The sequence below is a fragment of the Balaenoptera borealis genome, assembly GCF_965194805.1.
Source record: "Balaenoptera borealis genome assembly, chromosome: 2".
NCBI classification, from domain to species: Eukaryota; Metazoa; Chordata; class Mammalia; order Artiodactyla; family Balaenopteridae; genus Balaenoptera; species Balaenoptera borealis.
The window spans coordinates 22644046-22670824 of NC_138867.1; the positions used below are offsets into that span (position 1 = coordinate 22644046).

The following is a 26779-nucleotide window of genomic DNA, read 5'->3' on the forward strand; positions in this document are numbered from 1 at the left end:
AGTTAAATGATAAAATTTGAGATAGATTTATGACCGTAGCCAAAGGGAATAACTTCAGATGATAATTATTTTAATAAGTGTTAACACTTTTCAAAGAAAAGACATTGATGTGCAGTACTCTTCGTATGAAATGTTTAGACTTCATTGTTTTCTCCAGTGACCCTACCACCTACCCACTTTGGAATCTTCGGGGTACCATCTAGCTTAGCAGTTAATATGCTATTGTGTGTTTTGTTTTTTTTGCAGAATTAAAGTGTCATCTGATAACAAACTTTCAATACGAGATTTGTTCATTTTTCTATACTTAAACTACCATTCCTTGGATGGTCATAGAAGAAGTGGTCCTTTGCTGACAGACGGCTATGATGAAAACGTAAGACATATTATTTCACTATACCTGCAAATTCTGTTCTTATATTCAAATGAAACCACACATTTGTTTAGTAATATTTCTTAATTTCAAAATCAAATCTACTATTCCTGCTCATAAGTATCTATTTTAGTTATTAAATGCACCTGACTTATTTATTCATTGAACGAATATTTCTCTAATGCCTCTAATATCCCAGGGACTATTCTAGGACTTAGGGATAGAGCAGTAAAGAAAATATAGAAAGGTTTGTCTCAAGAAACTTGCATTCAAGTAAGGGGAGAAAGAAAGTAAGCAAATAAACAAGCATATACTAATGCCAAAGATGATAAGTGCTATAGGTAAAAATAAAGCGGGTAAAGAGAGATGGTAGACAAAAGAGTGGCACCCAAAGATGTCCACAATCCAATATTCAAAATTTGTGAATATATTACCTTACATAGTAAAAGGGACTTTGCAGATGTGTTTAAGTTAAAGATCTTGAAATGAAATGTTTATCCTGCATGATTCTGGCAGATTCAATAATATAATTACACGAACCTTTAAAAGCAGAGAACACTTCTCATCTCAAAAAGCGACGTGAAAATAGAAGAGAATCAGTGAGACGGTCTTATAAGAAGATGGAGGAGCCAAGGAATGTGGTCAGTCTCTAGAAGCTAGAAAACACAGGAGAACAGATTCTGTCCTAGAGAGAAAGGGACACAAACCTTGTTGACACCTTGATTTTAGCCTAGTGAGACTCGTGTGGGAATGTGTACCTACAGAACTGTAAGATAATAAACTTGTGTCATTTAAGTCACCAAATTTGATGGACTTAGTTCTAGGAGCGATAGAAACCTAATAGGAGATCGAGAGAGACTGGTAAGTATGTGCCTTTTTGCATAACACTGTTAGAAAAGGAGTCTTTGATGACGTGATGCTTGAGCAGAATTGAATGAAGCGAAACCAGCCATCTGCCTACATGTGGGAAGAACTCACCAGGCAGAGGGAACAGCAAATGCAAATGCCCAGAGGCAGAAACTTGCTCAGTTATTTGAAGAATAGCATAGAGACCATCAGGACTGAAAAGCAGTAAATTGAAAGTAAATAATTCTGTAATGAGATGAGTGCTGGCATCAAGGAGTCAGCCTTGTGGGGCTGGTTACATCCAGGCATTTTATTCTAACTGAGATAGGGAGCTTTTGCAGGTTTGGGGCAGAGGAAAAACATCATCTGATTTAGATTTTTAAATGGGTCATTTTGATCACCCCTTTGATGGAGAACAGACTGAAGGAAGGGGAAGAGTAGGACTGGTCAAGCTGAGAGACCAAAAAAGAGACTTCGATGATGTCCAAGTAGAAGATGATGATATCATGGAGGAACAGTTATATTTGTATATACTATAAAGATAAATATGATAGGACTTGCTGATGAATTACATGTTAGTGTTAGGAAAATTAAGAGAGGGATGACTCTGGCTGACAAATAGAATCACCATCCTGAGATGAGAACTGAGGGAAAAGTAGATTTGGAACCAACCAAAGTATTGGTTGTCTGTTTTGTGATTTTTAAACATTTCTTCTCCACACCTCACATATGTTGTATTTACCTGTCTTTTTCTCTGCCTTCAATATCACACATGACTATTATTGTTTTCATTAATTTAAAATTTTCGGAATAAATAATACTTTAGAAGAGACCATTAGTATTTTCATGCTGGACGCACCACTTCTGTGTTGGTCACCTGGAAATTCATAGCTTCAGCGTTTTTTGCTTACCTATCTTCCTAACCATCCTGCAAATTATACATTTTTCATTTGAGTATTTTCTAGATAAAACCTAATTTGAAAATCTAAATTAAAATGATATTTTGAAGGTATATACAAATTCATTGAGACAAAATTTCAGAATTACAAAGTTCTGCTCTTTGATTTTCTTAGCCATTGCAATTGGTTCCCAGGTGCTAGGATGTGGGAATAAGCGCTTCTGTTCTATTAGGTGACAGGTTTCAAACATTAAAAATAACTACTATCATTTTCATGAATTCAAAAATGTCAGCATCATATATTACAAAAACATTGTACTAGGAATGGTAGGTGTAGATTTGTATACTTAATATTAAACAGTGAATTAAGAAGAATAAATTTGAAAGTAATTTGTATTTAATTAAAACATCTACAAGAATAGCCAATTGTTGAAAAGTAGATCTCAATAATAAACTCTCTCCAGACCCATATGAAGTACCTAAACATGTAGATATGAAATTAAAAATTGTACACAAAATAAGATTTACTTTAATGTAACTGAAATGTGCATATCTCTTACTATATTTTAGCAAAGTAGTATTTTTAAACATTTACTGATCAACATAAACACCCATTAAATCATCCGTTGAGAAAATAATTTTAATGACAGGTAATGAAATTATTTTGATTATATATTTTGTAGATTATCATCAAGTATCTGAAGTATTACCAAGAGTTTAGATATTCTTAAAGAAAAAAATATATATATATTCTTCCCTACCTGGGCATGTGAGCCTTCTTCAGGCTTATATGTGTTCCTACATTCACTGAACTTTGATGATGTCATGTAGGCATACACATCTGGGTGAATTCTTATAAGTATATAGTGTGAAGAGCAACACATAGATGGAAAAAAAGAATATTCTATTAAATAACAAATAGTTTATAATAAATATTAGTACCAGCTGAGTCATGACCTAGGTACTGAATTAATAACATAATAATAAAATATGTTCACTAATTTATGTCTAAATATAAAAATATAATTTATACCAAAAATAATACCTCATTCTGTTTCATGATAAAACATAGATATTCTACAAAATTCAGAATTTTTAAAATAGTAGAATTAAGTTACTATTCTGCTAATTTATTGAAATAATCTAAAAATATACCAACCCAGAATAGCTTTCATTAATCTGATTGTTTTTTAAAAATTAATGTGAGATGTGATCAACAGCCATGCAAGGGAGACCACAATGTCATCCACCTTAAGATCACTGTTAGTCAACAGAATTTTTTTTTTTTTCCTTTTCCTGCAAATAAAATTTAGTGATGTCAAAATTAAAATGTCCAGGTTTGCTTTCCAAATGTTTAATTAATGGTTGTTTTGTATAGGCCTTTTGTTTTCGTCAAATTAAAGCACAAAGTTACTAATTTTAAGTTATTCCATACATTTGTTATAAGGCCTTTTAATTATAAGTCAAATCACCAGTTTGTTTTTTTTTTTTTAAGTTTAATTTTATTTATTTATTTATGGCTGTGTTGGGTCTTCGTTTCTGTGCGAGGGCTTTCTCTAGTTGCGGCGAGCGGGGGCCACTCTTTATCGCGGTGCGCGAGCCTCTCATTATCGCGGCCTCTCTTGTTGCGGAGCACAGGCTCCAGACGCGCAGGCTCAGTAGTTGTGGCTCACGGGCCCAGTCGCTCCGCGGCATGTGGGATCTTCCCAGACCAGGGCTCGAACCCGTGTCCCCTGCATTGGCAGGCGGATTCTCAACCACTGCGCCACCAGGGAAGCCCCAAATCACCAGTTTTTATCTTACTATTTGTCTATCACTTTAACTCAACAAAATTTTTCTGATGTCTTTTGAGAATGGACTAAGTGTGCTATTAAAATATTCTCTGATTTCCTGCATGATTACTTTTTCTTTTAACTTTTATTCTTTGACTACATTATATGACCTCTTTTGTAACATATTGTTAACTCACTAATTCATAAAACCTTAGGTCGAGTGGCAAACTTGGGAGTGAGCCTCTCCAAAATCATTGTTCGAGAGCTGAGTAAGAGGAGTCAGAAAAATATTAATTCTTGCATGAGACTAAAATGCTGATTTTTAGCAAAATCAAGACCTGTCAAACAACTGGATACTTAAGCACTTATTTATTCTTGTGCATGCTACCACAGAATTAGAAGCACACTAAATCACATGTCCTTTGGGTCTAAGGCACTTGCCAGCTTGGAGTTGCATGTTTGAAGTAGAGGATTAAATCTTCAAGAACACGTGTGTGTGCAAATAGTGCACTCTTATGTAGAGTCCTTTGAGTGACACTCCTCATCGACCCCCTTTGTAGACTTTGTAGTTTTATCTCTATCTTATTTTTTACATGAAAGACTGGTGATCTATTTGCACACTTAACGTTTACCTCATTCCCCAAATCTAAGAAAATAAATATTCATGTTTTCAAGCTCACTTTCCAAGGTTAGGGTACCAAACTATGCCTGATGGATGGAATTAATAGGACAGTAGAAATCAAACCAATGACCTCGGCGGTTTTGTTTTGATTTAATGTGACCTCGCCAATTGAAAAACCAGTTTTTATGTACTCTGTAGAATTATTATGGCTCTGTAGGCTGTAACTTATTTGACAAAGGTTAAGGCACATGGGTCAATGTAGACTAGAAAGAAGCTTTCATCATGATAATTTTTCCCTGAAATAGAGTTTTGAAATATTATTTTTGGTGCAGGGTATGTTTCAATTCCCTAAAGAAGTTTTTATATTTTTATCTACAAAAAGTACAGTATTGCACAGAATAATAAGTCCATAAAGAAACAAAAATAATACAGAGTTTTATCTTAAGGTAATATATCTTTTTTTTTTTTCCAAAAAACCAGACTCACAAACAGCAACAACAAAAACAAAGTGTTTAAGAGGCCAGTGGCCCCTATTTTTCATGTATAAACTGGAAAGCGGCCGAGGGTGTTTGATTCTAGTTTCTTTACTTGCACTGCTTCCCTAAGAAACCTCATCCAAATCTAGGTTCTGAAAGTTTCTAATGTGTTGGAGTGAATGAAGGTAGGAACTATAATTAAGACCTGTGGGAGATTATTAGTTCAAGCTTGGGGATGTTTGTTTTTGTTTGTTTGTTTGTTTTCCCTATGTTTCAGTTTTTAAAACCCACACAGAGTTAGGAATTAAAGAGACTTACATGAAATTATTATTCAGTACCATATTCTTATAGCTGACCCATATTCAAGCATAGAGTTATTTCTAGGTGTTTGTGTACTCAATATTATTGTCATAATAAAAGTCCTACTCATTTTCTGAAGGGTTAATACCAATAAAATTTTAAAATATTTGTTCTGAATAAAGTTTTAACAAAGGCAATTTGGAAAACGCTCCATATGCATGCACTCAGGAAAAATTTCTTCTAAGATAACTCTTCCAAATATTGTTTCATTTATAGAACTTTACATGGAAAAATTCCACTATAAATTGATCACCATCTGACAACATTTTATATTTTTTCTCTTATTTAAATTTTCATTACTGGTCAATTATAAATGTAAAACTGCCAAACAACCACTTACTCACTCAATAACACTTTTAAGAGACTGAAGAGATTATATAAAATAACACAATATGTAGAAAATGTAATGCTATATAAAGCTATGTTTTGCTGCTTTAAAATATACCAGCTTTTATATTTGGGGCTGTATCAACCAAAGAACACAACAACTACTTGAAATTTTTAAAAAAGCAGTCAACTTTTTTTTTTCAAAATGTTAAATAACATTTTTAACAGCTTTTGGAAAAACTCCACAGGATTTTAGTCCTGAGTTACACAAATTTTGATTTAATGTAGACACTGACTGGGTCTGTCTGGTGGACTAAGCATGGTTTCATTTAGAAAGGCCTATTTTGATTGAAGCATTTATATGTGTCTTTGGTGCTTAATTGATAATGTCTGAACTGAGATATGTTTGTTTGGGAGATAAGATATCAATCTCAGTATATCTGGAAAGCTAACTACGTTATGCAGAGCCCTGTATGTTATTTTTCCATGTTTCTTTTTTCTCTCATCTTGGGATCAATGATAGTAATACAATGGTGGTGATTAGAGTTTATCTTATCGATGGGAAAACAGGTGAAATGTTTCACCATACTACCTTACATTAGAGGGTGTGTGCAGTAGTTCTTAGCTTTAGGGCTCTGTCACTCAGTGGCTGTTTGATATTGTGCAAGTGACTTAAACTTCCTCTACCTCTGTTTCCTCATCTATAAAATGGAGGGGAAAAAATGTCCCTATCTCAATCTGTATTATTGCTGCAATGTTAATACTTTAAAAATAAAACAGCTGCTATGGAAAATAGTATGGAGGTTCCTCATAAAATTAAAAGTAGGAGTACCATATGAGCCAACAATCCCACTTCAGGGTATATATTCAAAAGAACTGAAATCAGGATATCAAAAAGATATCAGCATCCCCACATTCCATCACTATGCACCATAGCTAAGAAGTAGAAACAACCTAAATGTCCATCAACAGATGAATGGATACCAATAAAAATGGTATAAAGGTACAATGGAATATTATTCTGACTTCAAAAAGAAGAAAATTCTGCAAAATGTGCCACCATAGATAAACCTGGAGGGCGCTATGCTGAGTGAAATAAGCCTGTCACAGAAAGGTAAGTACTTATCTGAGGTATCTAGAATAGCCAAATACATAGAAGTACATGTAGAATGGTGGTTGACAGAGGCTAGAGGAGGGAGAAATGGGGAGTTTCTATTCAACAGGAATAAAGTTCCAGTTTTGCAAAATGAATAATCTCTAGAGATCTGCCGTACTATGTTGTACCTATAGTCAACAATAGTGTATTACACACTTAGAAATCTGTTGAGTGTAGATCTTATGTTAAGTGTTCTTACCACAGTAAAATACAACTTAAAAAATTACTACAGCCTGACAACATATTTGAATCATTAGAAGTTTTATGGGAATGAGCCCGGTAATCTTCCTCATCAGTGCAAAACAGTGTTGCTTTCAGAATATGCTTGCTAATCTCAATCAGTCTTCCTGAAAATCAGCTGCTTCAGTGGAATATAGCAAAACCTTTCTGATATTTTGGCTTACTTTAAAATATCTTCAAATTCATTTCAAAAATCTTTGAAAATAAAACCTAGTATATTATTCTTTGAAAACACGTACACACATAATTTTATTTCTGATTTCAAAAATGACGACATGAATATTAGCTATCAGTAAATCAAAGGTAACTTTAATCAATGAAAGTGAGTTACCATTAGTATGTTAAAAGGATTTTAGATTTCCTTCATTTTATGAAGGATAGGTAGACCTATCTGAAATCATTATTTCATTTAAATAAAATTAAAGATTTAATTAAAAGATATATAACCGTAACAGTTTGTTTCTTAGAGTTCTAGGAGGAAAAACCCTTAAATATCCATGACTAAATTATTTAGATTTAAGAATACTGTATTCATATATATTTCCTTGAAAAATAATTTTTATATATTTACTATATATTCAATTTATGTTTATGTATCAATATTGTCAAATATAATATTTTTAATGGTTAGTAATGCACTTCCTTCCATGGAAGGAGCGAATTTTGTTGGATGATTATCATTGTAAACTAGTTCAGAGAGGCTTCTAATATGGTGGTTCAACTGGGAACTAGGTCTGAAGAAGCTGAGCATGAGCTAAATTGTATAGAAAAAAAATAGGCAAGAACTCCCATTTAAATCTCTTTGGAGGAAGACTCCCTATGCAGAGCTGGTATGAAGTGGATGTCTAATGAGATTTTAGATAGGAAATGCTCTCTTGTGCAGTAAAACTCCATTCCCAGATACCCAGCAACACATTCACTCAAATCAACATTTTTCAATAATGACATGTACAATGGGTTTCATTTAGGAAAATGCTAAAGATGTACACTCCAGTGTTGGCTTAAAGCAGAAATAGGGGTTTTTTGAGAGAGGATAGCCGTATCTGGCTCTCAATGTGTGTGTGCGCATGTGTGTGTATGTGTGCTTTCCTCATGCAGTTCAAAATCAGAGTGTATTTCTAAGATACAAAATAATTTATCAACAATTCTATGCTTTTCAATATATGTATTAAAAGTAACATGAACCTATAGTTCACAGAAATGTTTCTTAAACTACTTTTTTCTCTCTCTTCCATGAACTGCCCTCATACTCTGTAGCTATTCCTATACGACCTCAATTACCCTCTTAATCCACGCTATCCAAAAATGTCTTTCTTATTCTTCAGTTGAATGTATTGCTAATGCATTTTCCCTTTCTTTATCCTTCTTCCTTATGTAAACTGTATATATTTTTTCACTTTAACTAGGGACATACCAGGTTAAAAAAAATTAGCCATGTGTCTGTCTCTCCTGGTGGTTAGGAGTTTTAGGCACACATAAACACATACAAAGGATCAAATAACATTATTTTCTTTCAATCACTTTAGCAGCCTAAAGTCTCCCAGAGCCTAATGAAAAAGGAAAGCAAGAGATTCTTCAATCCCACACATCACGGCCATGTCAACATTCAGCTTCCTGTCTGTCCATGCTTAGCAACCTGCACTTTTGGAGCTCCTGTCCATGAAAGGACCACTTCCTCTTAGGAAGCATAATTAAATGGTTAAAAACATGGATCCAGCAGCCAAAATTCCAGAGTCCAAATATTTGCTTTGCATCAACCAGCTATAAGATGCTAAGAAAGTTATTTATCTTTTCGGCAACTCATTTTTCTCATTCGTAAAATGGGAGAACATAATAATCCCTACTTCATAGCCTTGTTTTAAAAATTAAGAGTTAAATTATACTCAGAATTAGGTAATTAGTGGAAATAAAAAGGAAGTATGTAAATCCATTTTCACCACACACAAAATGTGAAAGAAAATTGCCTGTATATAGAACGAAAGATTAAAACCCAGCTTATGTGTTTTCAAATGCAACGTTAGTAATCTATTGTCCAAAGAATAACGACAAAAGAAAAAGTCCTTTCCATTGTTTCCCACTTATACCATAGTATAATGTAGCACTCTTCAAATAAACTAACTGATAAAAATCGTATTTATCACCATCATCATCACTGTCATCACTATCTTCCTTAGAAAAATTCACTAAGCTCTTTCTGAGCTTAGAGAAAAGAAAAAGTGGGAACAAAGAAAAAAGAAGACAAGAAAAAAATTCAGTCAATTTTTTATGTTCAGTAACAAAATATACCTTTTTTCTTTAAAAGGAAAATAGAGGGAAAGTTTCTATATTTAATGATTTCAAATTAAAATGTGTTCTAACGTTATCAATTTTCCCCTACATGTTTTTTAATAGCTATGAATGCATTGATCGAAACCTAGTATATCTCCCTGAAGTTTTCATTTAGTTATACTCTGAATGCTTGCAAATCTCTGTGTTTGATTAGAATTTCACAGAATTACAGATGCACTAATCCAAAAACTATAATTTCATTATACCATTTCAGTAAGCACGAACATGATTATGAAAAATCTGTTTTATCTTTCCATAATTGTCAAGATATGGCCTACACATTTTTCCAGATTTGTTTTCACCTAAAAAAGATCAATAAGAAGGCTGCAATTAACAGAGAGCTATGGTAAAATATAGGAGGATATTATGACAACATAACTAAATCAATTGAATGTTTTAAACTTCTCATCTAAATCATAAGCTAAATGTAATATGGCATTTGTGCAAATTATTTCACACTTTTCAGATGCTGGGTAAGCTAGAGTCTAAGGATAAAGTGTATTATATATAAGCTTATTTATCATGGCAATATAAATAAAGCACCATTCCATTTTCTCTGACTTTAATTATTATAGTTAGAGATTTTACAATTTGAACGATTTGCATAATAATTGTTGTTTTGGAAAAAAAAAGAAGACTGGTTTTCTCTCTCCCCCTTCCAAGCAAAATTTTCCTAAGGGAAAATTTCTAAATTTTCTAGTGCTCAAACTGTTTACTAAAAGGCAAACATTTCCATATATTTGAGGTAAAGTAAAAAACTGATAAAGCCTGGTATAATTTCAAATCAAATTTAAAGTTTTAGAAATTCTGTTTCTCACCATCCTACTCATTTCACATTGAAATTTTTCAGCCATGGAGATATATGCAATTTGGTTTCCTGTGCAGGTCTTAAAATAGCTATTCAATCTTTATTGTTGATATCAGGGGTATATCATTTAGGAATATTATTCAAAAAGTGTGAATCTTTGTTGTTTGAAAGTGTTGCAATAAATAGAAGCACACAAATCTTTTTAGCTTTTAGCACTCACAAAACACTGAGAATAGAATTATCACTCAATCAGCAAAGATTATGGAAAGAAAAGTATGTTTGCAACATTAATACATGATCCTAGAAAAATAATAACATAGATAGACCAACTTACAATCTGCAGAACACTCTCAAGTATATTTTTCAGAAGGGGAAACTGAGGCCAGAAAAGTTAGAAAATGTGTCAAAGTTACAAAGCCAAGCATTAAGCCAGAATTGCAACTTATATCTGTTTGAGTATAAATCTTAACCTCTTTTAATTCCTTTATGAACCGTTTAAAAAATAGCCTTTAACTTTGTACTTATCATGAAGAAGTATGCTCTCAAGTTGAGGTAGCATGAGTAATACATGACTCAAAGAGTGAGAAAGCTAAGCCAGTATGAAAAGTAGCGCTAAATCATGTTTTAAATATCAGGAGTGTTAACAGTTGTTGAATTATTCTTTATTTAGCAGATAGAAATTGAATTAGATCTTAAAGGAACAAACAATTTGAACAGTTTAAAACGCATGATTAGGCAAGGACCAGCTGTACTTATTTTGAAAAGTGCTAATTGAATGGCATATAATAATTTCAGTACTTCCTCCAAGTACAGTTGTATGACATTCCATTTCTACTAAAGAGGTGTGTGTGTATGTATGCATATGTATATATGAATACATATGCAAGTTTGTGTGTGTGTATAGTTTGTGTACAAAATTCAACAAAATTAAATGAATTTCCAAATTTAGGGACAAACCACAATTAAAGAGTTATGATTATTTCTATTATTATCATAATCATCTAAATATTTGTTAGCATTTTAAATAAAATGTCAATAGGAGGTTGCTATCAGTAATAACAACACAGGTCAGTATCACCTGCTATCAGACAAATCTTCTCACAGAGAGAAATTATAACCTCTGGACAAAATATATTAAATGAGTAAACAGATAAAATTTAACTATTTGAAGGAAGGAAATAGAAAATCACTAAAAGGAAAGCGCTGGAAGAGAAAGAAAATTAGATAGATGTTTGAGTAAATGCAACCCTTTGAAAAAAAGGGAAACGTACAAAGTGAAATTCTTAAAATGCTTTAAATTTGAGTGAAATTCTCAGTCCATGGGACACAAACTGACTAGAACTCAAGCAGAAAGTTGCAGTCTTAGTAATTTAAGATGTTAGAAGATAGAGTTCTCAGCTGCCAGATTGACTGGAAATTGAGAAAGGAAATCCTGTAAAGAAAGAAGCCACCCGAAAGGAGCAATTCCACAATTTCCGTACAAGTCTCTTTAAATCCTTAAATGAATCCTGGCTTACACATATAAAAGACAGACTTCAAGAAGCCCATCAGAAGGTAACCACTCGGGGACTTCCATGGTGGTCCAGTGGTTAAGAATCCGCCTTCCAATGCAGGGGACATGGGTTCAATCCCTGGTCAGGAAGCTAAGATCCCACATGCCACAGGGCAACTAAGCCCGTGTGCTCTAGAGCCTGCGAGCCACAACTAGAGAGCCCATGTGCTGCAACTACTGAGCACGCATGCTCTGGAGCCTGTGCACCACAACTAGAATCCCACGCACCACAGCTATTGAGCCCACACACTCTAGAGCCCGTGCTCCACAACTGGAAAGCCCACATGCTGCAACTACTGAGCCTGTGCGCTCTGGAGCCCGCATGCCACAACTAGAGAGCCCATGCGCCACAACTGCTGAGCCTGCATGCCGTAACTAGAGAGAAGCCCGTGTGCTGCAATGAAAGATCCAGCATGCCACAACGAAGATCCTGCATGCCTCAACTAAGACCCAATGCAGCCAAATAAATAAATAAATATTAAGAAAAGAAAAAAGGAAGGTAATCACTGGAAGGCTAAAACTCTAAGCTGTAAGAGAGACAAAATATGGAGTGTGAGCCCCAAAACATTAGAAGGGACATGGTTAACATTTCAGATTTATTATTTAAGACTCAGAGTTCCCACACCTTAAAAGTAAGGCTATATTGCAGGACTAAAGGAGTGGTCCTAAAAAAAAAGCTTAATACTGAACTTCCATAAGTTCAAGGTGACAGTAATTTAATTTCATACTAGAAAAAAAACAAAACAAAACATATGTTCAGAGAAGATAATAGAATTCAGAGTCTCTACACCTTATCATACTTACTATCCAGGTTATAGTGAAAAGTAACTATACATGAAATAACAGGAAATGTGATCAAAGATCAATAGAAAAAGCAGTCAATATAAATAGAATTGAGATAACATGGGTTAGTTATAATGAACAGATAAGAACTTTAAATCATATAGTAGGTAGAATCCTAAAATGGCCCACCAAGATTTTCTGTCCTAATTCCTGAGAGTGTATATATGGTATGATATGATAATATGATATGATAAGGTATCACAGCAATGATTATATCGTGGCAAAAGAGATTAAACAGATAAAATTAAGGTTACTACTTGTGGTAATTAATATTATGCGTCAACTTAGAGGGGGTGTTTGGATGAGATTAACATTTCAATCAGTGAATTTTGAGTAAAGCAGATTATCCTCCATAATATGGGTGGGCCTTGTCCAATCAGTTGAAAGCCTGACTAGAATGAAAAGACAGGCCTCCAGGACAAAGGAGAATTATCCAGCAGACTGCCTTTGGACTTTATCCATACCACTGACTCTTCTTGGTTCCTAGGCTTCTGGCATTCATACTGATATAGCATCATCAACTCTACTGCAGGCCCACACTGCAGAATTGGACTTGCTAACCTCCATAATCATGTGAGACAGTTTCTTATAATGAATTTCTTCATGTTTGTGTGTTTACATCTATATATCCTATTGCTTGGACCTATTCTAAGCAAATTCACCCTTTAAAAGCAAGCAGTTGTCTCCTTGCTTGATTTGGAACACAAGAAGGATCTGACACATCATTGCTGGCTTTTAAGATGGAAGGGCCATATGTAAGGATTGGACCAGCTTCCAGAATATGAGAAGGGTCTCTAAAAGCTGAAAGTAGCCCTAGGCCAGGAGCTAGAAAAAAATGGGTACTTCAGTCCTACAACCACAAATAAATTTATTCTGCCAAAAACGGGAATGAACTTGGAAGTGAATTCTTTCCTAAAGTCCTTGGATAAGAGCCCAGCTCAGCAGACACCTTGATTTCAACCTTGTAAGACCCTATGCATTTAGTAGAAACTAATAGAGTACACCCAGGTTGAAGACCTACAAAACTGTGAGATAATGAATAGGTGTTAGTTAAAGCAGCTAAATGTGTAGTAATTTGTTATGGAGCAATAGAAAAACAATACAAAGCAGGTATTATAAATTCTTAAGTCATGGACTTAAATGAAAATATAGTAATAATAAACAGACAGACCACTTTGTAAAAGAAGTAGAAATTATACCAAAGAATCAAATGAAAATTATAGAAATGAAAACTATAATAACTAAAATTTTTTAAAAATGCATGGACTCAACAGTAGATTGGAGATGGCAAAAGTAAGGAATATGAACTTGAATGAAGTTCCACTATAAAATAAAAAGAGAAACTCAAAATAAAAAGTAAAAAATAGAAAGGAACAGAACCTCAATGAGTTGTGAGAACTATCAACTGGACTAACATAAATCTAATTGGAGTAACAGCATAAGTAGAGTAAAAGAATGGGAAAGAAAAAAATTATTTGCAAAAATAATAACTGAAAGTCCTGCAAATTTTATGAAAACGTTATATTAGAAATCTAAGAAGCTCAGTTAAACTCATATAGGATGAAGAAAGGACCATATAAACAAGCTACTGAAAACCAAAGCTAGAAAAAATTTTGAAATTGACTTTTTAGAAAAAGCACATAATATATGAGAAGCAATGATAGGAAAGACAGTAGACTTTTTAAATCAGGAATAAACCAGTACATAATAGAACAAAAGAAAAAAGTAACTGCCATCCCAGAACTTAAGATCCAATAAAGACATTCTTCAAAAATGAACACAATATAAAGACAATTTAGGAAAAACAAAGGTTGAGGAAATGCCTGCACTACAAAAAAACGCTAAAGAAAAATTTTCAGAATAAAAGGGAAATTGCACAAGATAGAAACTTGGATTTATAGAATTAAAATGAAGAACACCCAGAAAAGTAAATATATGGGTAAATATAAAAGACACTACTTTTTTTTTTAAGCATCTTTATTGGAGTATAATTGCTTTACAATGGTGTGTTAGTTTCTGCCTTATAACAAAGTGAATCAGGACTTGAGGACACAGGAAGGGGAAGGGTAAGCTGGGACGAAGTGAGAGAGTGGAATGGACATATATACACTACCAAATGTAAAAAGGACACACTTTTGTTTCTGTTAAATTACTTTAAAAAATAAATGACTGTTAATGAAAATATTAAAACATATTAAAGATTCTGTAATGACACTGCAGTATTGACCTAAGATTTGTAAACTTCATCAATGAAGCAGAAGACAGTCTAGAAATAGCCCACATTTATACAGACAATTGATTTTCAACAAAAGTGCAAGAAGTTCAGGATAAAAGAATGTCTTTTCAACAAATGATGCTTCATCAACTGTTGAAAAAAATATGATCCTAAATCCTTGCCTAATTCCACACAGAGCAATTAATTTGACATAGGTGGCAAACTGCAATGTAAATGTTAAAACTATAAAACTTCTGAAAGAAAATGTAGGAAAGAATTTTCATGACCTTGGGATAGACAAAGATTTCTTAGACTAAAAAGAAAAAGTGTATAAATTTGATTTTATAAAAATTAAAGTATTCAGATTTTGGATTTCAGTCCCAATATGTAAAGAGCTTGGAAGTCATCATATCTGTGTTTATATCAAGAATTAAATTAACAAACTGAAAATAAATAACTTTTCTTGGACCCATCAGAGAACTGAGGTTGCAGCACAAACCATCCACTCTGAAATCTGGAAAAAGAGGCAAATCCAGAGATTCACAGCTGAGATCTGCTTACTTGGAGAACAGTCACTATAGCCATAATCTTGAAGGACACTTAAAGGTAATTTTGATGAATTTTTGGAGTTTAAATGTGGACTATCTTGTGAGTTAGAAACACCTGGGGCTATGGTCTTGGGGGGTTTCCACAAGTTTGTGGACTTTATCTTCAGAAAATTCACTAGGTTCTCAAAGATTCCCTCATAACTCTGACAGTGGGAAAAGATTAGTCATTGTAAAATATGCCTAGAGCATTCTCCATTACAAAAAAATTCTCCAGGGTAAAAATGTTTTATCAGAGCCTTATTCCAGTGAGAGAAGAGCTTTTCTTTCCTCCAAGTCCATCTCCCATAGACTTCCTGTCTCAGATAAGGGAAGAAAAATGCTATACCACCTGAAAAACCACTTGTTAAAGTCACTACCCAGACACAGAAGCCCATTAAAACGCTAAGATTTAATCATAAGATTTTAGAATGCTTCCCTTTCCCCACACTTGACCGCCATACCATCAGGGCTCCAGAATAATAATAGTGTATTGCTGCTGAAAGAGGGGCAAAAAGCAGACTGCCTATGAGGAGGAATATTGAGGGAAGCCCAATGTTAAGATAGCAACAAAAACAACAAAAACACTAGAGGTGTTGGAATCTTCTGGCACCTACAGCTCTAGCAAACATTAAACACAGTAACTCCTAGCCAGCATACACAAATCCTCATATTCAAGGCCTATTACCTCAGTTCCTAGAACCCATTAAACATGTATGGCTTTCAATGAATATTAGAAAACCTGCCAACAGGCAAGAAAACATAAAATCTGAAGACATAGAACAAGTATCAGAACAGACTTGGATATGACACAAATGTTGAAATTATCAGACAGGAAATTTAAAGTAACTATGAATAATATGTTAAAGGCTCTAATGGAAAAAATATAAAATCATGTAATAGATGGGTAATATAAGCAGAGAGATGGAAACTGAGAGAGAATCAGAAGGACATTCTAGAAACTACAAGCACTGTAATAGGTTGAAGAATGCTTTGGAGGTTCTCATTAGCAAACTGACTTAGCTAACGAAAGAATCAGTGAGTTTGAAGACAGTTCAATAGAAACTTTCTAAACTGAAATGAAAGATAAAAAATGACAAAAAAGAAGAAAAAGAACAGAAGAGAACATCTAAGATATGTGGTCTAATTTAAAATGGTGGAACATGTAATTGAAATACTAAAAAGAGAAAAAAGAGATTGGAGCAGAAAAAATATTTGAGTTAATGATGGCCAAGAAGTTTCTAAAATTAAAGCAGACACCAAATTACAGTTTTAGGAAGCTCAGGAAACATCAAGCAAAATAAATTCAAAACCAAATAATGAACCTAGGTAAGTATATTCAAACTGCAGAAAACTAATGACATAGAGAAAACCTTAAATGCCAGGGATAAAAAAAACCTTACCTGAAAAGGAATATTACAATGACCTCTTAACAAAAACTAAGCAACTATGCAAGCAAGAATAGAATGAATTAATATATTTAAACTGTTGGAAGACAAAACAAAAACAAAAAACTGCCAACCAAGAATTCTGCCAAAATTTTTTTCTGTTCAAAAGTGAAGGAGAAATAGACTTTCTCAGACAAACAAAAACTCAGAGATTTCATGGAGACCAGACTTGTCATGCAAGAAGTGTTTTAAAAAGTTCTTTAGGGGGGAAAGAAAACAAAGTAAGTCAGAAACTCAAATTTTCATAAAGAAAGGTAGAATGTCAGGGAAGGGATAAATGAAGATAAAATCTTTTATTTTTTTTATTCTTAATCTAAGAGATACTTGTTTAAGAGAATAATATATAGTAACAATGTATTGGGGGATTACAGCATATATAAGTGAAATGAATGGCAGTAATGTCATAAGGGATTGGAGGAAGGAATTAAGAATACCTGTTTTACTCTGTTATAAGGTACTTGTACTTTATATGAAGTGGAATAGTGCCAGTTGAAAGTATACTTATATTAGTTAAAAATGTATATTGAAAATTTAGTGCAACTACTAAAATTAAATGGAACAATATAAAAAGCTCAATTAAATCCAGATAAGGCAGAAAATAAAGGGAAAAATGAACAAAATTAATGAACAGAAAGCAGTTACAACATGGTAGATATTAGTCCGACTATGTCAATAATTATTTTAAATGTGAATTTTCTGAATACACTAAATAAAAGACAAATTACCAAAATGCATAAAAATTATAAGACCCAATGATTTGTTGTTTGTCTGTAACTCATAAATAAGTTAAAGTAATGGGATAAAGATACACCATGTTAACTCTAATAAAAAAGCTGGAATAGAAGAATAGCTATATTAATTTCAGACAAAGCAGACTTCAGAAGAAAATTATCAAAAAAAAATAAAAAAAGACAAGACATTATATTATGATAAAGGGATCATTCTCCAAGATGGCATAATAGTCTTAAACATCTATGCAACTAAAAACAGGACACCAATAGCATGAGGCAAAAACAGATAGAACTGAGGGAGGCATAAAGAAATCTACTATTATAATCGGAGACTTCAACAGTCTTCTGCCAGTAATTGATATATAAAGTAGGCAGAACATCAATAAAGATATTGTTGACTTAACAGCACCATCAATGAACTAGATGTAATTAACACTTATAGAATATTTCATCCAACAACATTAGAATACACATTCTTCTAACAAACTGTAGTACATCCATACAATGGACTGTTATTAGCGATAAGTATAAGCTATCAAACCACAAAAAGCTTGCCTATTGGTAAGTAAAAGAAGTCAGTCTGAAAAGACTGCATTGTAGCCTGTATTATTCCAATTCTATGACATTCTGGAAAAGGAAATAATATCAAGATAGTAAAAAGAACAACAGTTTCTAGGAGTTTGGAGTGGAAGTGAGGTTGAATAACTGAAGCACAGGGGACTTTTTAGAGAAATGAAACTATTCTGTGTGATACTGTAATGGTGGGTACATGACAGGGTACATTTTTCAAAATCACAGAACTTTACAGCACAAAGAGTAAAACGTTTATATATGCAAATTTTACAATATTTTTTAGAAGGTCTGAGTATATGAGAATGGAAACCAGAATGTGACCAAACAATCTACTTGTATTACAAATATATCAAACAACCTCAGTGAAGGGAGTCAGGGAAAAAAACTACTAAGAAGTAATTCTGGAAATGAGTGAATTCTGTAAGACTAAAGGCAAAACCAGCTGTGCATAAGCATTTCCCTCTAGCTGATAAAGTTGTTTAACATGGGAGTAATGGCTAATAATTCTAATACGCCCTATACAGTATACTGTAATTGAACAAATAAGTATACTATTGCAGATTGTGGGAGCCAGGTTTCCTACTGATGAAGTGGGAAGTTAGAGTTAAACAAGGGTAGGAGGATACAATAATCTATGAACTCATGTTTAGCTTAATATAGATACAGAAGATTACATATAGCAATAAATATGGATGTGAATCTATACAGGTTAGTATAGACATATAAATGTCCTTGTTCTGTCAACTGTGATGGCTTAGAAACAGTGACACCAGTAGTAACAAGCATGTCGTACACCCAGAGTTTGGTTTCTAATACCATTCTCCATTAAAAAGAACCAGGGTTCCTTGGAGAAATGGCTGATTCTAGGACATAGACAGAAAATATATAAGATAACCCAGAGACATTCTGTAGTACCAGAAAGTAAGGCAGTGCTCAAAAAATGCATACATAAACATACAAAAAGATGTTCAGCATCATATGTCATTTGGGAATTACAAATTAAAGCAACAGTGAAATACTACTACATACTTATTAGAATAACTAAAATCCAAAACACTTGTAAAACCAAATGCTAGAAAGGATATAGAGCAACAGGAACTCTTATTCATTGCTGGTCAGAATGAAAAATGTTACAGCCACTTTAGAAGCAGTTTGCCATTTCTCACAAAGCTAAATATATAGGCTTAACATATGACACAGGCGTCATTCTTTCAGGTATTTATCCAAATGAATTGAAAATGTATGTCCACACAAAAACCTGCATAAAAAAAAAACTTATAACAGGTTTATTCATAACTGCCAAAAGTTAGAAGCAACCAAGATGTTCTTCAGTAAGTGAACGAATAAACAAACAGTTGTACACCCATACAATGGAATGTTATTCAGTGATAAAAAGAAAAGCGCTATCAAGTCAAAAAAGACACGAAGGAATCTTAAATGCATATTGGTAAGTGAGAGAAGAGCATCTAGAAAGGCTACATACTGTATGATTCCAACTATATGATACTCTAGAAAGGGAAAAACTGTAGAGACAGGGGAACAATCTGCCAAGGGTTCAGGTCAGAGAAGGCGACAAATAAATAGTTGGAGCACAGTGGATATTTAGGGTAGTAAAACTACGAAACTGTAATGATGAATACATGACATTATGCATTTGTCAAAACACATGGAATATACAACACAAAAAATGAACTCTATTGTAAACTAGATTAAATTTAGTTAATAATGTATCAAGATTCTCTCATCAGTTATAACAATATACCTCAATAATGCAAAATATTAATAATAGAGGAGAGTAGGTAAGGGAGGAAAAGAGAAATACAAGAACTCTCTATGCTTTCTGCACAATTTTTCTGTAACCCTAAAACTGCTCTAAAAATAAACTCTATTAATTTTAAATAAATAAATAATAGACCATAAACACACACACACACACACACACACACACACACACACACACACAAATAAGGGAGCATGTCAAAGGGAGACAGAAGTCAACTGAAAGAGTTTCCGATAGCCAATGTCAACATTTTGAGCAACTAAATACATAAAGTATTGTTGTATTATAACTGAAAATATTAAATATATACCATGAGTCCATACTAATAAAAATAAATTATTGAATCAATAAATAATGGGGGAGAAGGCACAAATCTCCAGTGCCAAAGAATGCCAAATAATTGATGTAGATACTCTACCCTCAGGGTGTTGCATAACTTTTCACCCCTTAAGTTTGGGCCGTGTATAGTGATAGTCTTCCAAAAAATACAGTAAGGACTGAATAGGGGGAAGTGGTGTAACTTGACAGGGGGGAAACCTGACGAATATTACCTCAGCCAGGTCATCAAGGTCACCATCAACAATAACAAGTCAGGTTGATACTATGTATCCTATGATGTGATAAAAATGGCACTTTATCTTCATGGTCTTCCTCTCACATATTCATAACTTCAGTCTATTTATGAGAAAAATACTAGACAAACCCCACTTGAGGAACATTCTACAAAATCCTTGACTAGTGCGTCTCAAAGTAGTCATGGACATCAAAAACACTTGAGAAACTATTACAACCAAGAGGAGCTTAAGGAGACATAGCTACTACATGTACTGCTCAGTATTTTGGAATAGAAAAATAGGGAAAAAAAACTAAGGAAATAATAGTGTATTGATATTGTTTCATTAATTTTAACAAATGGACCATACAAATATAAGATGTTATGAATAGGGGAAACTGGATGTGGAATGTACGGGAATTCTTGTACTATCTTTGCAGTTTTTCTGTATATCTAAAGTTATTCTAAAATAAAAAGCTTATTTTAAAAAATATTCACTGCTTTTCAAAACTCCTTTAAGTAAATGAATAAGCACACCAAGAATATATATGCCAGATATTTATAGTCAGGATATATAAAGACTTCCTATAAACTAATAATAATAATAGAAAACAATAAAGTTGTCCAAAAAAATAAAGGAAATTATATGAAAGGCCAGAAGATTATATGAAAGACCAATAAGCAACTGAAAAAGTATTCAACGTCATTAGTCATCAGAGAAATGCATATTAAACTATCTCACACCCAATAAAAAGGGTAAAATTTAAAATACTGTATGCACCAAATTTTTATGAGGCTTGGAGCAACTAAATCTCACAAACATTGCTGATGAGAATGTAAAATGTTGCAACAACTTTGGAAATGTTCAGCAATATCTTATAAAGTTAAAAGTGCACCTACCCCATAATGCAGCAGAAACCCTTCAAGGTATTTAACCAAGTGAAATAACACCTAGGTCCACCAAAATGACTTGTTCATGTGTATTTATAGCAGATTTATTAATAATGGACAAAAACTGACAGCTCAAAATTCCTTCAACATGGGAATGAATGAATAATTGGTGTATATTCATGACACAATGGAATAATCCTGTGCAATGAAAGGAATGGACCTTTGGAACATGTAAAGCATGGCTGAATCTCAAAACATCATGGTGAACAAAAAATTAGAAACAAAATAATACATACTCTACTATTCAACTTATATGAAGTTCAGGAACAAGCAGTTTATTGTATGTAAAATTTACCTTAATATACCATTTGTCATATTGGATGAAGAGCTACTAGACTATGTGTTATTTATAGATAACTATGGTTAATATTGAGAAAGAGTTTATTTTTGCCACACTTTATTTGATTATTTTATAAGTAAGTTGATGACAGATTCCTTTTTTGTTTGAAGTTTGTAAGACATGGCATGCTCACTTTCATAAATCACAAATTCACAAGGGATGGCGTTTAAAATACCTATATATGTATACATTTCGGGTTTTAAATTATTACCCTCTATTTATGCAATAGCAGTACCTGAAATGTGCCATGCTTTTCCTAAAAAAAATCTTGCAATTCACACTGAGAAACTGACAGCACAAGAAAATAATGGGTGAGATGTTCTAAGTTCCCTATTCACAAGAATAGTGCTTGTTGCATTCTGGGGAAAGAAATGTCAAAGTATATACAATAGAAAAAAAAGGATTAAAAATGTACTATAGAAATAAGGGCAGCAAAAGGACAGAAGGTCTAGAATGACAAACACAATTTGTAGGTTGCAGTACAATCTACACATTAGTAAGAGCTTACCTGGGTGATATGGTTGTGTCCCTCAGGCAAAGAGCTCCTATGGAGGGCAGATGGCATGCTATTTCCCTGGTGTCAGAATCTAGGAATGTCTGTTTTAATGAGTTTATTTTAAATAAACATTTCTCCTTCTACTGAAATATTATACTATATACTGAAGAAAGCAGAAGGGATGATGATGCAGCATAAAAATTTGAAACAGCAATAAGAAGTCAGGGCAGCAGGTGCGCTTGGCTGAAGAATGCAAAAGACACAGTGTGGCACAGACAGCAGGATATTAGAAGAAATACACAGGCATTTTATAGGGAGAAAAAGTTGGTAACAAATAAGTTGGAAAAGAGAACACATCAATATGATCTTGGATTGGGGTCTGAGAACAGAAGTAATACAGAAGTAATATTTATGTATTTATGTAGGGTAGAAAATCAAGTGTACATCTCAGAAACAAAAGCAAAGCAAAAGATAAAAGAGTTGGAGATAGAATCTCATTATAATTATGCAATTACAGAAATAATTGTAACTACCGGTATACTAATGCAGAGGTGGGCCAACTATGACCCACAGGCCAAATCTGGCTAGTGATCTATTTAGTACGGCTTAGGAAATAGGAATGTTTGTTACATTTTTAAATGACTGTAGAAAAGCACACAGAGAGACAAACAAGCAAAATCCAAGGAAGAATATACAGCAGAAAATGTGGCTGCAAAACCTAAAATACTTATTTCCTAGCCCTTTACTGAAAAAATTGTTCTCCCTATGGACTAGTCAATTATTCAATATTTAATTAATCCAGTCATTGCTTTGACGCATTTTCTTGGACTCAATAATAAATATTTTTAGTGCCTACCATGTGCCAGACAGATAGTATGTCACATGCTGGGGGAACCATAAGGAAGGTGACAGTCTAGAATGCTGTCCTCCTGCAGGTAAAAGGACCAAAAGTTAACAAATATTTAGAATATAAGTAATTACAATAATGACAAATTCTGGATAAAAGCATATACATTTTTTAGCAGGGAGCATGTGTCACAGGATTTTGCCTAAGCTAGAAAACCATCCATGGCTTCCATGAGAAAGTAATCACTAAATTGCTGGCTAATGGATAAATATCCTTCATCCTAGTAAGGATGAAGAGGATAGAAGAAGGAAGAACATTCCAGGTAGAGCAGCATGTGTAAAAGTGTTTTGGAGTGAATGAGCTTTGATGCATTTAGGAAAAAAATAAGGTCAATCTATTTGGAACACAGATCATGAGGAAATAGAAAGAGTTGAGGTGAGATGTGACCAGAGAAGAAAGTAGGAATGAGATTTTGCAGTGTCTTGTGACTATGAGTGGTTGACAGTGCTTGTTTGTTTTTAATTTTTTTTTGTCTACCCAGCTTGTGGGTGGAGCTAATCTTACCCTGACTTTCTGTCTCCAGCCCAGATATCAGCAGGAGACCCAGGCTTAGCAGTCCGGGGGTTGGTTCAGGGATGTGCACATAAACTATACTGAGATCACCTTATTTCTCTTTGGACATTTATCAGCGTGATGTATTGGGAATATAATTTCTCTTTCTCTGAAAACTCAAGCTATAATGTCATGAAAGTCTGGAGATATCACTGGCATCTTGAATCCATAGGCAGAGGTCTGCCTGAGAATAAAGTCAGTGAAAAGAAAAATATTACTGAGAGGGAAAAAAAAAATTGACTCAGATCCCTGAGGACCTAATAGGAGCATCTATTCAACCATGTCTGAGAAATATATCATTGGGTTTTTGTCAGCTTTGTGAAACAATAATTTAGTTGCTTATTAAATCTTTTGAGTTGGATTTTTGTTACTGACAGCTGGAAGAATCCTTAAACATTCTGGATTTTATAAACCCATAGTTGTGGTAATTTTACCCCATATTTCCTAAAGTGTTCTTTTTAATTTTCTTATTTTGAGGCAATTGGGAAGAAATGAAACAAAGTAGAAATCTGTGCAAAAGAATTTTCTTCAGAATGCTGTTCAAACAACAATTTCTCCCTCTTCCTAATGGAAGAGGGAGAAAAGTACTTAGGTGTACTTGTTCACTCAACATACATTTATTAAACAACAATTATGTACCTGACATTTTTCTAGGTGCTAAGGATATAAAAGCAAGTAAATTAAAAAAAAAATTCCCTGCCCTTAGACTCCTTGTTTTAGAGAACTTAAGTTTAATTATTGATAAGAGCTTAATTTAAAATACAAAATAAATCAGGAATAACACAATATAGTTCTGTATATATTGAATATTAAAACTATAATTTATTAACTTTGCCACTATAATTCAATTCCAGTTTCTATGATTGGGATTTAGAAGGAAATGAGCCAATTCATGTGGGCTCTGGCTTCTGATATAACAATCTTTTCAAGACACAAACACTGAGGTGATTATTCTGCTCTGATTTTCCCAAACTTGAGCTCCTACAATTTATATAATATTGCAAGACCTGAATGAATTGCTCTAATTCTCTTTGGACAAAAACTAAATGGGAACTTATATGGCTGAATCAGTTGTTGCAGAGGAGCCAGTGCCAATGTATCATTAGTTACCTCCTCCCTCAGGAACAATTCCTCCCCCAGCTGAATAATGGAGATATGGGTAGTTGGTGTCACTTCTTTCCTCATTCATAGAATTTTTCATAGTGGGTCTATGCTAGCACACTAGTGCTCTGATTCAGGGCACTCGAACCCCTGTGAAGGTTCTGGAGATGAAAGATATTTTGACATTGATGAAAGTAATTGAAGACGATACCAATAAATGAGATAGTCCATGCTCATGGAATGGAAGAATTAATATTGTTAAAATGTCCTACTAGCCAAAGCAATCTACAGATTTTCATTGCAATCCCCATCAAAATACCACTGACAGTTTTGACAGAACTGGAACAAATAATCCTAAAATTTATATGGAATCACAAAGACTCCAAATAGCCAAAGCAGTTTTAAGAAAGAACAAAGTTGGAGGCATCATCTTCCTTGATTTCAAACTATACTACAAAGCTAGAGTAATCAAAACTGTACTGACTCAAAAACAGACACATAGATCAATAGAACAGAATAGAAATTCCAGAAATAAACCTATACTTATATGGTCATTTAATTTATGACAAAGGAGTCATCAATAAAGAGTGGGGAAAAGACAGCCTCTTTAATGAACGGTGTTGGAAAAACTTGACAGCTACATGCAAAAGAATGAAACTGAACCACTTTCTTACACTATATACAAAAAAAACTCAAAAGAGATTAAAAACTGAAATGTAAGATCTGAAACCATAAAACTCCTAGAAGAAAACATAGGTGGTATGTGCTTTGACATAGGTCTTGGGAATATTTTTTTTGTATCTATCTCCTCAGGCAAGGGCAAAAAAAGCAAAAATAAACAAATGGGACTACATCAAACTAAACACTTTTGCATAGTGAAAAACAAAATCAACAAAACAAAAAGGCAACCTACTGAAAGGGAGAAGATATTTGCATATAATGTATCTGATAAGGTGTTAATATCCAGAATACGTAAAGAACTCACATAATTCAATATAGAAAAATCCAATGGAAAAATGGCAGAAGACCTGAATAGACATTTTCCAAAAGAAAATATACAGATGGCACATGAAAAGATGCTCAATATCATTAATCATCAGGAAGATTTAAATCCAAACCATAATGAGATATAACCTCACACCTGTCAGAATGGCTATCATCAAAAAGACAAGAAAAACAAGTGTTGGCCAGAATATGGAGAAAAGGGGACTGTTATGCACTGTTGTTGATGGGAATGTAAATCGGTGGAGCCACTATGGAAAACAGCATGGAGTTTCCTCAAAAAATTAAAAAATGGAACTACCGCACAATCCAGCAATTTCACTTCTGGGTATTTATCCAAAGAAAATGAAAATACTAATTTAAGAAGATATATGTGCCCCATGTTCATTATAGCATTATTTATAATAGCTAAAATATGGAAGTAACCTAAGTATTCACTGATAGATAAATTGGATAAAGAAGATGTGAGATATATATATATATATATTCCACATGGTTGCAACAACATGGTTGGTTCTAGAGGGTATTATGTTAAGTGAAATAAGCTAGACAGAGAAAAACAAATACCATATAATTTCCTTATATGTGGAAACTAAACAAACAAATAACAAAACAAAAGAGAAACAGATTCATAGATACAAAGAACAAACTAGTGCTGGCCTGAGAGATTGGGGGTGGGAAGTTGTGCAAAATAGTTGAAATGAATTAATAGGTACAAACTTCCAGATATAAAATAAAAAAAGTCATGGGGATGTAATATACAGATAGGAAATATAATCAATAATATTTCAATAACTTAGTATGGTGAAAGAGGTTACCAGACTTATTGTGATCAATTCATAATGTATATAAATGTTGAATCACTATATTGTCCACCTAAAACTAATATAATATTGTATGTCAACTATACTTCAATTTTTTAAAAAGGTGATTTTGAACTAGGTGAAT

The 26779-nt window shown here is 33.4% G+C and overlaps 1 long non-coding RNA gene across 2 annotated transcripts in view; it reads left to right on the forward strand.

Annotated features, from left to right (window-relative positions):
- The window catches only part of LOC309624654, an 84735-nt gene that overhangs the window by 19143 nt on the left and 38813 nt on the right, over window positions 1-26779 (forward strand). Inside the window, exon 2 of one of the 2 annotated variants that reach the window (XR_014242074.1) lies at window positions 247-373. This is a non-coding gene — a long non-coding RNA (uncharacterized lncRNA). Of the gene's footprint in view, window positions 1-246; window positions 25892-26779 lie in introns of those variants that run through there. The other variant, XR_014242075.1, reaches the window with a different exon arrangement.